The sequence below is a fragment of the Calliopsis andreniformis genome, chromosome 9 (genome assembly GCF_051401765.1).
Source record: "Calliopsis andreniformis isolate RMS-2024a chromosome 9, iyCalAndr_principal, whole genome shotgun sequence".
Lineage (NCBI taxonomy): Eukaryota > Metazoa > Arthropoda > Insecta > Hymenoptera > Andrenidae > Calliopsis > Calliopsis andreniformis.
The window spans coordinates 13,859,502-13,870,011 of NC_135070.1; positions in this window are offsets into that span (position 1 = coordinate 13,859,502).

Consider the following 10,510-nt stretch of genomic DNA (forward strand, 5'->3'; position numbering starts at 1 on the left):
CCAGCCGCGCCAAGTCGAAGGATTCAGGCCCGCGCAGGATTTTAATTACGACACGATCGGATACAGCCTCGTCACCGTAAGCGTGCATTAATAGAAGTTAATCAGTAGGGGAACTTAATCAACGGGTAATCACGTGAGGAGCCAGTTCGAAACTGAATGGAAAGTTCCCAACGCTGGTCGCAGGCGACGCGAGCCAGTTAACCGCGGAAAATATTTTATCACAGAATGAAAAGTTTCCCTTGAATTGTCCCGCGATCTAAATATTCCACCGGATGTTTTAACGGCTCTCCATTTTACTCGACCGGCAGATGGGGAATATCCTCGGGCGGAAGTCGACACACGATCCAGCGATTAATTCGAGCTTCCTTCGCGTTTCGTCTGCACTTTATCGGCGTCCGCACGCGAGCGGGGCTAACTGGAAACGATTTAGCCCGCTGTACGTTTCGCTCGATTCGTTGTTTATTAATCGCGCTCTATCCCTTCCGTTCTCCTCGTTTTTCGTTCCTCTGTTTGTTCAAGATTATTCGCTTGTTTGAGGAGATGGTGTTTCCTTCTGGGTTTAATGAAATGTACAGTCCGCGATAACAGGATAATTGGTATTGGTTTAGAAAGAGTACGTGCAGAGTGTTTGTGGAGAAAGTTTGAAGAATGCTGGATTTAATAAGAAGTTTTGATAAGGAATGAGCGCAGTTAGAGAGTTAAAGTAACATTCATTTGAGGCTACATGTATCATCTTTTTGTCAGGGGCTGCAAATTTTCGGGAATATTTCAAGGATGAGACGTTAACATCTAGTGGGTTAACATAGCGTTGAACAGAATGAAAAGTGAGTCTTTTTCTAGTGTACATTAGCGACACATCCGCGAATGCTTTTTCCTTCGATATTTTAAAGTCTGTAGATCCAGCGAGAACAAAGGGAAAGAATAAAGACAATGAGCGCAGCAATAAAACCACTCGAATATAAATTAGCTGTTTTGTCTACTGGGGAACGCGTAGCACACGAATTAATCGATGGATCGATTGGCATTATTACTGATAAATAATAGAGCACGAACATGAGTGAGATATACGCCCGTTTATTAGGAATTCTATAATGGAAGATTTTTTTTTATTTAATGCTTGAATTATTCACTCGTATCGAAGCTTTGTCTGCACACGTAAGGTTCAGTCGTACCATTTTACTTCTGTACCCCGAAACAATGTGAAAATAGCATATCGGAGAACTCTGGCGGTCCCTCTAAATTCGTAGTAAAATAATTCCTAATGGAATATTCAGTAACACTTTGCGATTTCATCGTTCTAGCATTCCCTATTGAATTCGAACATAGTATATTAGGGTATCTATTATGAAAATGATTTACTGACACATTCATTCTATTATAACTAACTTTCCTAGCTGCTGACTCTTAATAATTGAATTTCCAGTTGTCACAACTTCAGAAATAGACATTTTGCACTGGTTTGAATTTTCTTTGACCAAACTATCTCTGAATTAATTATGAAGAATAGGTATATTTGTTCAGCATTCCAAATCTTTCTATCTCCAGCCAGTGTCCCGCTTTTCACAAACTTAACCGTGGTAACGGATATCCTCTCGACCTAGGCCGACACGATATTCCATGAAACACTGCCACCTGCATTACAAACGATTGCAATAGAACGAAGAGCGACGAGATAACACAGACTCAAGCGTTTTAAACTTCAGCGATACACGGCGAAGGGGGTCGCCAATTGCTAAAGTGCCCTCTTTTGTGTCACCTATTCCTTTCGGCCGGAGATAAAGCCGCGCGACACCATCTCGACTTCGGAATGAAAAGTCGCCGAGGTGGCCCCTTCCCGTGAACTCTGCCAGACATACCGACAAACGCATCGACACGAGACCTGGCCCGCCGCTGTACATGACAGAAAAAGACGGATGTGAGGAGGGGACAAATGGAAATAGGAAACAAGAAAGGAGTTGCGAAAAGCATGGTCTCCATGGTCTGACCTAGTGGTTTCCAACTTGCATCCCCTTTGGGAATTCCTAGATAGATTTCAGACAAGATAAGCTACTCGAACTTAACTCAAAGCCTCTTGCCAGCTTCAGTGTCTCTAATTTCTTAGGAAACAAATTTAGAAGAATTCTTTCACCTACGTATTATTATATAGCTAGATTACTTGTCTGACTAGGTACAGAGTGATACTACTTCTCCAATGACTACCACAGAATACTATTTGCTTATTCTTATCGTTGTTGCAGTACCTCTTCTCCAATTTCATCAATCCCATCCGATTTTTCATCATTCAGACGTTGCACGCAACATTGCTCTAAGCTCTAAAGGTTCACAAGTAACATGCACTCCATCGAAGTAGTTTCTACTATACAGCAGTTTAAGAACCGCATTGGTGCATCCAGTAGCCCGTAAAGGGGATACTGTCAACGGAAATCTTCCAATGTGTGCTCGACCCTGTCGTTTTTATTTCTGCGCGAGAAATGGCGAACGATTTCGGTCGAATGAGCACCGACGCGGCGTCAGTCCGTAATGGAGTTAATATTTTAGCAAGCAGCTAGGGGGTGGGTGACGTTTACGCGAAATACGACTGTTTCCGCCTTCGACTCGATGGTGGATGGGGTAAGGGGAGGGAAATGACTAAGGAACTTCCTTGAGGAACTGCCTGGAGGTACAGGGGTGGTGGGACAGTAGTCGCATACATTTCACGCCTGTTTTCGTGACAAACGTTACGCGGAATTCCCCGACACGCGGGAGAACGAGCCGCGAGAAGAACAAAGTACCTTTTTCCTCGAGCTTGCCGTTTCGTCTGGGCCGCCTCCTCCGCGCGTTGCGTCGCGTTCCGCGAGTCGGGCCTCGGAAACGACAGTTTGCGAACCTAGTCTGGCACGTACGTCAACGTTTATTTCTTTCCAGCGCGGCAGGACGCGACGACGCGATTCCCGCCTTCGACAATTTCGACGATCCATTTTGCCAGAGCCTTTGTCGGCTCCCCTCAATCCACGTCGTAGCCTGATAAATCGGTGTCGATGAATATTATACGTCATCTGCTCACGTCCTACGTGTTACCTACGCTTGCTTCTGAAATGGTGTTTTGCAGTCGTTGAGGTATTCTGCTTGGGTGTATCTGAGGTGTGTTCCTTTAGGATAGTTTTCAAAAGTATTTGTACATTGAATTCTGGGAGTTGTAAGTTCAGTGAGCTTTGCTGAGTTCTGTCTTTTTATTCGGTGGAACGTTTTCGAGGAGTTGGAAAATTGTAGAGTGAAGAATACTCGTTGAGTGGTGTTTGGTGGAATTTTATTTTCTTAGAGTTTATCTAATTATCAAAACTAATTTCAGGAGATAACTTGAGAAGTAGATAAAGATTTCGTGGTTTCACTCGCTATATATTTCATTTCTGCAGTCTTTCGGTGCTGTCGAATTGAATATCCCTTCTAAAACGAGTACTTTCCCAGAATTGCTTCCTGTTCACGCTTCGTATCAGCTTGAAACCCCTTTCTGGAGCTGTGAAAGCATCAGAGTATATAGACATGTTCTTCCGAGGAATAGTTTTCGAAAATATTTGTCAATTGAAATATTATTCCGTATTTTGCGCTTTGTGTTCAAATGGTACTTTATAAAACGGTTCCGAAAATAGTTTCCTTCTGTAGTAGTTATGTATTTCAATTTTCGTTATTGCTGTTAAGGCCATATTTTAGAAAAGGGAAAATGATATTCTGATACGCCACTCTATGAATTTTTTTTCCATAAAATATGAGAGACAAGTAGTAACGTCCAATATGTGGTCAGACGCAGTCACTGGTAGTTAAACCTATATAAGAAAGTAATGAGTTATGTATTTTTTCCATTTATAGAAGATTCATACACGATAGAAAATTATTGTGTTTTATCGAAGTGAAGTTTATTTGATTGTTGAAACAGTTATTTCCTTTCAAATAAAAATATCTTAATTCACCGGGAATTGAATTTTATGGACAATAGTGTTTTGATCAAATTGCGCGATTGATTTCCTTTTATAATAGTACTGTGTTCACAAACAATGTCCATGTTCGCATTTAAAGATTCGATAGAAAAGTCAAATTTACATGGAGGTTTAATTAAATTAAGACGTACTTCGTTCTAGATTTTATTTTTATCCTCTTCTGGCGAAGTTAGTACATTGTCGATTTTAATTATCTCATCGTTTACTTTAATTCACGAATTCACGTTTCTCTTTGTTGCACAAATAAGAGTATCTTCATCGACGCTGCCTTTCAATAGAAACAATAGAATGTGAATAAAAGAATTTGCAACAATATTTCATTGCACTACCATTGGGTAAACTGGTCAGAGAGTGATGAAATTGTTAATATAATATGTTTTCGATACTTCTGCACTTTATTTGGAGAGGTGAAATAAAGCACATAGATACTTAAATGAAATCGCTGATATTTAGTATTGTTAGTAGTAACGAATTAAACCTCGTACAAATGAAGAGTCTACTCTGTTTATATGTTTACGATATTTCAGTATGAATTCAGTTCTTACCGCGAAAAGCTCGCGAGAATATTGGGAAACTCTACAGAATGAAATGAAAATTCATCACGAACCCGTATCGTTTGAGGATTACATTTCCACAAACAGAATAGGCCATTATTGTTTAAAAGATTGCACCGATATTTATTAATGTACGAGAAATGTATTCGTTCCGTAATTGAATTTATTTTCGACTAATGAAACTTTTTCATGTTTCTACAAGAGCAATATTTCAAAACCGAACATTTATGTTTCCATCTCCCGTTTTTAGTTTACAAGCAATAATGCGTAAAATAGCGACTGGTATGACTGAATTTTCAGAATTTATTGAAGTTTGATCACCTATTGTACTAGCTTTCACGTAGAAATACTTGCACCATTCACAGCAAAATTATTCCAGAATTACAAGAATTCCAATATTGTCGACTTCTTCGTTTCCATTTCTGTAAGATAAATACCGAGAGCTGCAGATTCCCAGCATCTTTCCTCATCCTTGCAATCAATCGATTGCTCCCCCGAAGTTTGATCACTTACATCAGGAGTACTCTGTCGCGTTCCCCACGAACAAGTCTGACACTTGTTTCCCTTCCGTCGTTTTTTTCCTGGAGCTCGCCTCCGCTATTTGTCCGCGCGACGGAAAGACACAGAACACGACGGGAAATAGGGAGCCGCGAAACAAATCGTTGGTCGGCCAGCTATATTTATGCATTTATTTATTAACCAAGTTTTATTCGTCCCACGGGCGAAATAACGGGGCGGCGTAAACAAGTGGCGCGCTGCAGCGACAACTCACGGCCCTGCCACCGCCAATTGCAACGATTCGTTTTATCCTGCGACGTCCTCGATCCGTCTACGTTGTACGTCAAGGCATGATAAATCAGTGTCGCGTTGATGGGGAGCTTCCGCCCGCGATAGGCGACCTCTACTCCTCGTTCCCCCCGATTCGCACAGTTTCGCCAAGTATTCTGCGTCGTTTTATTTTTTCCCCCCCCCCCCCCGTTTCTGCTGTCTTCGTCCCCTTCTTTGCCTCGCCTCCGCCAACCGACGCCTCACCCCTTTTCCCGTCCCACGCGAATCTTCTTGCTTCTTCTCTCGTTCCTATTTTCACCGGCACGCTCGCTTCCGGTTTCATCTCCTTCGCGAAAAATTGAAAATCTGCGGTGAAGTTATTATTAGGGCGAAAGGCGGGAGAATGAATATTAAATGGCGAAACTAGATCGGTAGAATGGGATGGTGGGAAGTAGAATGAAGGAGTCTGATGAAGAAGAAGCGGGACTTGTACACTTGTAACTCTGTGGAGACGTAATCTTCATATAGAACATGTGTTTCGAAAATAACATAACTCAAAAAGGTGTGTTCTTTAGGGGAAGCAAAATATTACGTATGAGCTTAGGAGAAAATTATTGATCAAGTATGAAGAGATGATATGAAGAGTAGTTTTACTTGAAAGTTATTTTACTTGAATAACTATTTCGAAAAATAGTTATGTGTTACTTCAATTAGATGATTTTCATATTGTTATTTAAATAATTTGTAAATAATGTGCAAGAATGCTAGTAAAATTTTAGTTGAAATACTAGTTTATCGTATCTTCGTTGCTCGCGAATGAATAGAGAAATTATTTCAAATGAAGATGAAGTGCATGGAAGAATAAATACCAAGAAAGTTTGCCTCCCTCGAGGATACGTTTCAACCTGACGCAGATGTGGCGAGTGTCTCATTTAAATGAATTCACGCGAGTGCTGAAACTACTGACACAGAGAATGCGATTCAAATATAAAATTAAACATAGCTGGAGACTCATAAATAATGCATGCAATTTTTCGCAACTTTCCTACGCGACATTTGAACTCTTGCAATACTACGCCAGGGTCTACTTTGACCCAGGTATTGCTCAACAAGAGTTGACTCATAAAAAGTACACAAACATAAAATCACCATTAATGTTCGTCCTATTTCCATATTATACCCACGAAACGAACAACATTACAACATCGAATCAAACGCTCATGCACGCATGGCTTTCATACAAGTTGATGAAATTAATTAATTAGAAGTCGTTGAGAGACTGAGGACTTAATGGTTCGTTATCCGAAGCTGATGTCTTGCTTTGTAAAAACATATTTCCTCCAGCGTTCTGTTCCGACGAAATACACGGACTCGTTAAAAAGCGAAGGAACTCGAACTGTCGGGGCTGGTTTTTACGTTCGGTTGGATTATCGTTAGCGCACGAAAAAGGCCGTAGAAGCCGACCACGCAGAACAGAACGTCGGTGCTCCCGTTTCAATTAAGTTAATGAAAACGCAGCGAATTCGCAGGTCTACGTTGGATGTCAACGAGAAACTCGGATCGCGCCGACCGAATCGGCTGTATGCAGCTGGCCTGATGCCTGGAGGATCATCATTCGTTTTAAATCCCCTGTCAGCTCGTATTTCTCCTATACGGGAGACCTCTTTCTTTCATCCTGATTTTATTTCCCTCTATCGATCGAGAATATCGTAGCTCCGTGCTCGTCTAGCTTAACCAAACTGGTTCGCCGACATCCGACATCGGCATGCAATAAACATCGGTCGACGAATACCGAAGAGCCGATCGAGTTTACCTATAATACCTGCATACATACGTGAATCGTTGGCGACTTAAAGCCGAGCTTAGTGCCAGCACGGCCGCATAACCGTATGCGTAACACCTGTGATTGTCGCGTTAGGTGTAATCGTCGAGTTAATAGCGAGATTTCTACGATTGGATTGCACGTGAAGCGGTTTCGTGGGAGCAGATGTCTCGGAAAGATTTTGGGTAAATTTGAGCGATTGTAGTGGGTATATTTTGTCATTGAAATTTTTCATAATTTATTTATTAAGCTGTGAAACTTACTATGGAGTTACTAGCAAGAATATTATTTTACTTTTGGTTAGATACGCGCTTACAAGATTGGGAGATTTATTAGAAATGTTATGATTAGGTACTGTACATAGACATGGATTCACATTTAAGGGTGTTTACTATGATTCGTAAGAAATTTGGTAATGGTTAACAATGGTGGAAAAATAATCATCGAAGACTTTGTTTTGTAATATCGATAATGACTAGCAGACATTGTTCACTGAAATTAGTGAGGAACTATAGCTATTCAGTTGAGCTGTGTAGTCACACCACGGAAGTAAACAATCGTACCCCAGGTCATCCTGGGTTAGTCGGCTGTGAACTCTCAAAAGTGGTGGTTGTGAGTCGGTCGTGAAATTTCAAAAGCAGTGGTTGTGCGTCGTTTATGAAGTCTTAAAAGTGGTGTTTGTGTAGTATTATGAATATACCTACTAAAATCAATCGCCTTCCTATCCAATGGTGAGTAAGAGAATTGATTAATAAATTGAAAGGTTTATATTTAATATTTAAAGGAGCGAAATTTTATTCCACGCAAAGTAAGTTAAACTTCAAATTCGAAAGCAATCAGTGCATTTAACACAGTTATATTTAGTGTACTTAAATCTTAATGTAACTGGTTTATTCTCATTGCAATGCCATTACCAAGAGCTGTAATTTACTTCGATGATCTTTAAGGTTAATATCTGAAGATATTACATTAAGTAGAATGCTTTTAATGGGCGTCTTCGTAATACTTTTAGCAGACTTAAGGATTGGAGATTAGCGAAAGTACGTTTAGCGTGTTAAATGTTAATGCAGTGGCCGCAAACGAATTTACTTTTCCTCGAAATCGAGCTGCCTTTTAATTCCCTCGCTTCGCTGCTGAGGGAAAAGTTTAGAGCAAGGGATTCACGTTCAGTTTACTTAGCTTCGGCGTAACTTCAGAGCAGAGACTAAAGTCGCCGCGTTGCGTGGCCTCAACCGGAACTTGAAATACGTTTCCTCTTTTTAGAATTAAAACGGTCGTTGGTCAGATAGGATGTACTAAATAATCGAATAGCACAGCAAATTTAATGTTTGCAGATGGCCACAATGCCAGGTCTATGTACGTTCTTTCCTTTCGTTCATTTGTACATGATGTTACATTCGCTAATTGTACTTTAAGTATCAGAACGGTACTCTGTAAATGGAACAATACTACTATTTGCTTTATTATCGATCTGTGTGTCTACCTTTTATTAGGATTCATTGAGATTTTCAAATAGTGTTTTATCACTTTACGTAAATTTTAACTAAAATTTCAATCCATTTTCATTAATTCAATGGTTTGGTAAAATACGATAATTTGATACGTCGTCAATCCGATTGCTAATTAAATATATAAGTAGCAGTATTGAAATGAGAACCATACGCCGCTGAAAATTATTCACTTCTATTTAATTAATTTATACAACCAACATTTTAACCAATTTCGACCAGTTACTGATAGTTTATTTCAGCGAACACTATTAGTCTGATTGTACATATTTCTATAACGATTATGGGTTGAAATCGTACTAAAAAATTACTCAGCGCAGTAGAAATGTCAGTCACTAGTCAGACACGCTGCATCCCACTGAAGGGAAATAATTTGCATTACCATTACGAATAATATAGTACAAAGATTCGTCGAAATTGATGAAAGAACTTTAGCGAGTGATCTTTCAGAAAGGACGTATTTGAAGTTGAAACGTCAGATCAACAAATTGACATCAAAGGTCGAAAAGCACTTCATCGCAGAACTAATGCGAATAACCTTTGAATTTGATTGAAAGAGAGTATGTCATTATCGAATAACGTACCTTGAAAGGATAGGAGAGAGAAACTCTCCAGATAATTTAAATCAATAGAAATACGGGTGACAGGTCAAAGGGTGCTTTCACCCAATATTACTAAAACGTGGCAATATATGATGATTATGATATAAATAGGAAATATTCGAGGCATGGTTATGTGATTAACTTCTACCTTAAACTAATTAACGCTTGATCGTTTGAAGTTTTATTTTATGTACACAAAAGATATTATCCAGAGTGAAATATTTGGTAACCAGGTCACGAGATCAAGAATAACAAATTTTGGAAAGATAAATATTAAGCTTCGTTGATATAGGAGTTATCTGATTTTAATCAGTAACTAGGTATATTTATATGAAACATTAGTTATATGATAAATCAGACTACATTTGGCGAATATAGGTATTTAAAGAGAGATAGTAGAGAGATGCATAAATTATTATACTCGAACTCTAAAAGACCATAAACTTAGAACTCTGATCATTTTCTGACTCATTCGTATGATTCTAGTTAGTTCCCTAAAATTCGTAATTCCTTCCCTGAAACGCCCTGTAGATTTTGCGACGTATATCAAGAACGTATAATGCTTCGGCTACGTTTCGTAGTTTATGAACTTTATCACTGTATTTTGGCGAAGTGAAACAGTTGGGCAGGGCGCACAACGCCCGCATTGCATATCTGCATGCCCCGTGAAGCAGATTTGTACGGGTCGCATGCAAAATTCAGGAACCCGCTTAAAAGTCACTATTCAAACGTGCCTGAAGTAATACAAGGAACAAGTGAGACCCTTCTTACTCGGCAATCTTAAAGTTAAGTCTGCTGGATGATTTAATTACCAGCCGAAGTTTAAACTTTCCCAAACCTCGCATATCAAGAATATTCAATTCATCAAATGTCCAAATTTTACGAAATCAGCCTAACAATATTTAGACACACGTACATATTATAAGTTTCTTTCAATTGCAACATTCTATTGAAATACGACCACATTTCTACGTAAATCGTCCGCAATTGAAATAAAACCAGCCCCGCTAGAAAATAAGAAAAGCTATATTATTTCCAGCTTGGCAGTATTTCCGTACACGGGAAGAGTTAAGTAACGAATACGCGCGTACAATATGAAGCGGATGAATGCAAATAAAAGCATAAAATCAGCCTTAATTTAATTCTCATTTAAATACATGGTAGCCCGCGAGAAATTCTCGTTTCACCCACGGGCGCGAGCCAATAATCTTAATTAAACTATGCATAATTTATTCCAGCGTGCGGAGACTAGGGAAAGAATCGTTTCTAGGCTTGTCCGCCTCGT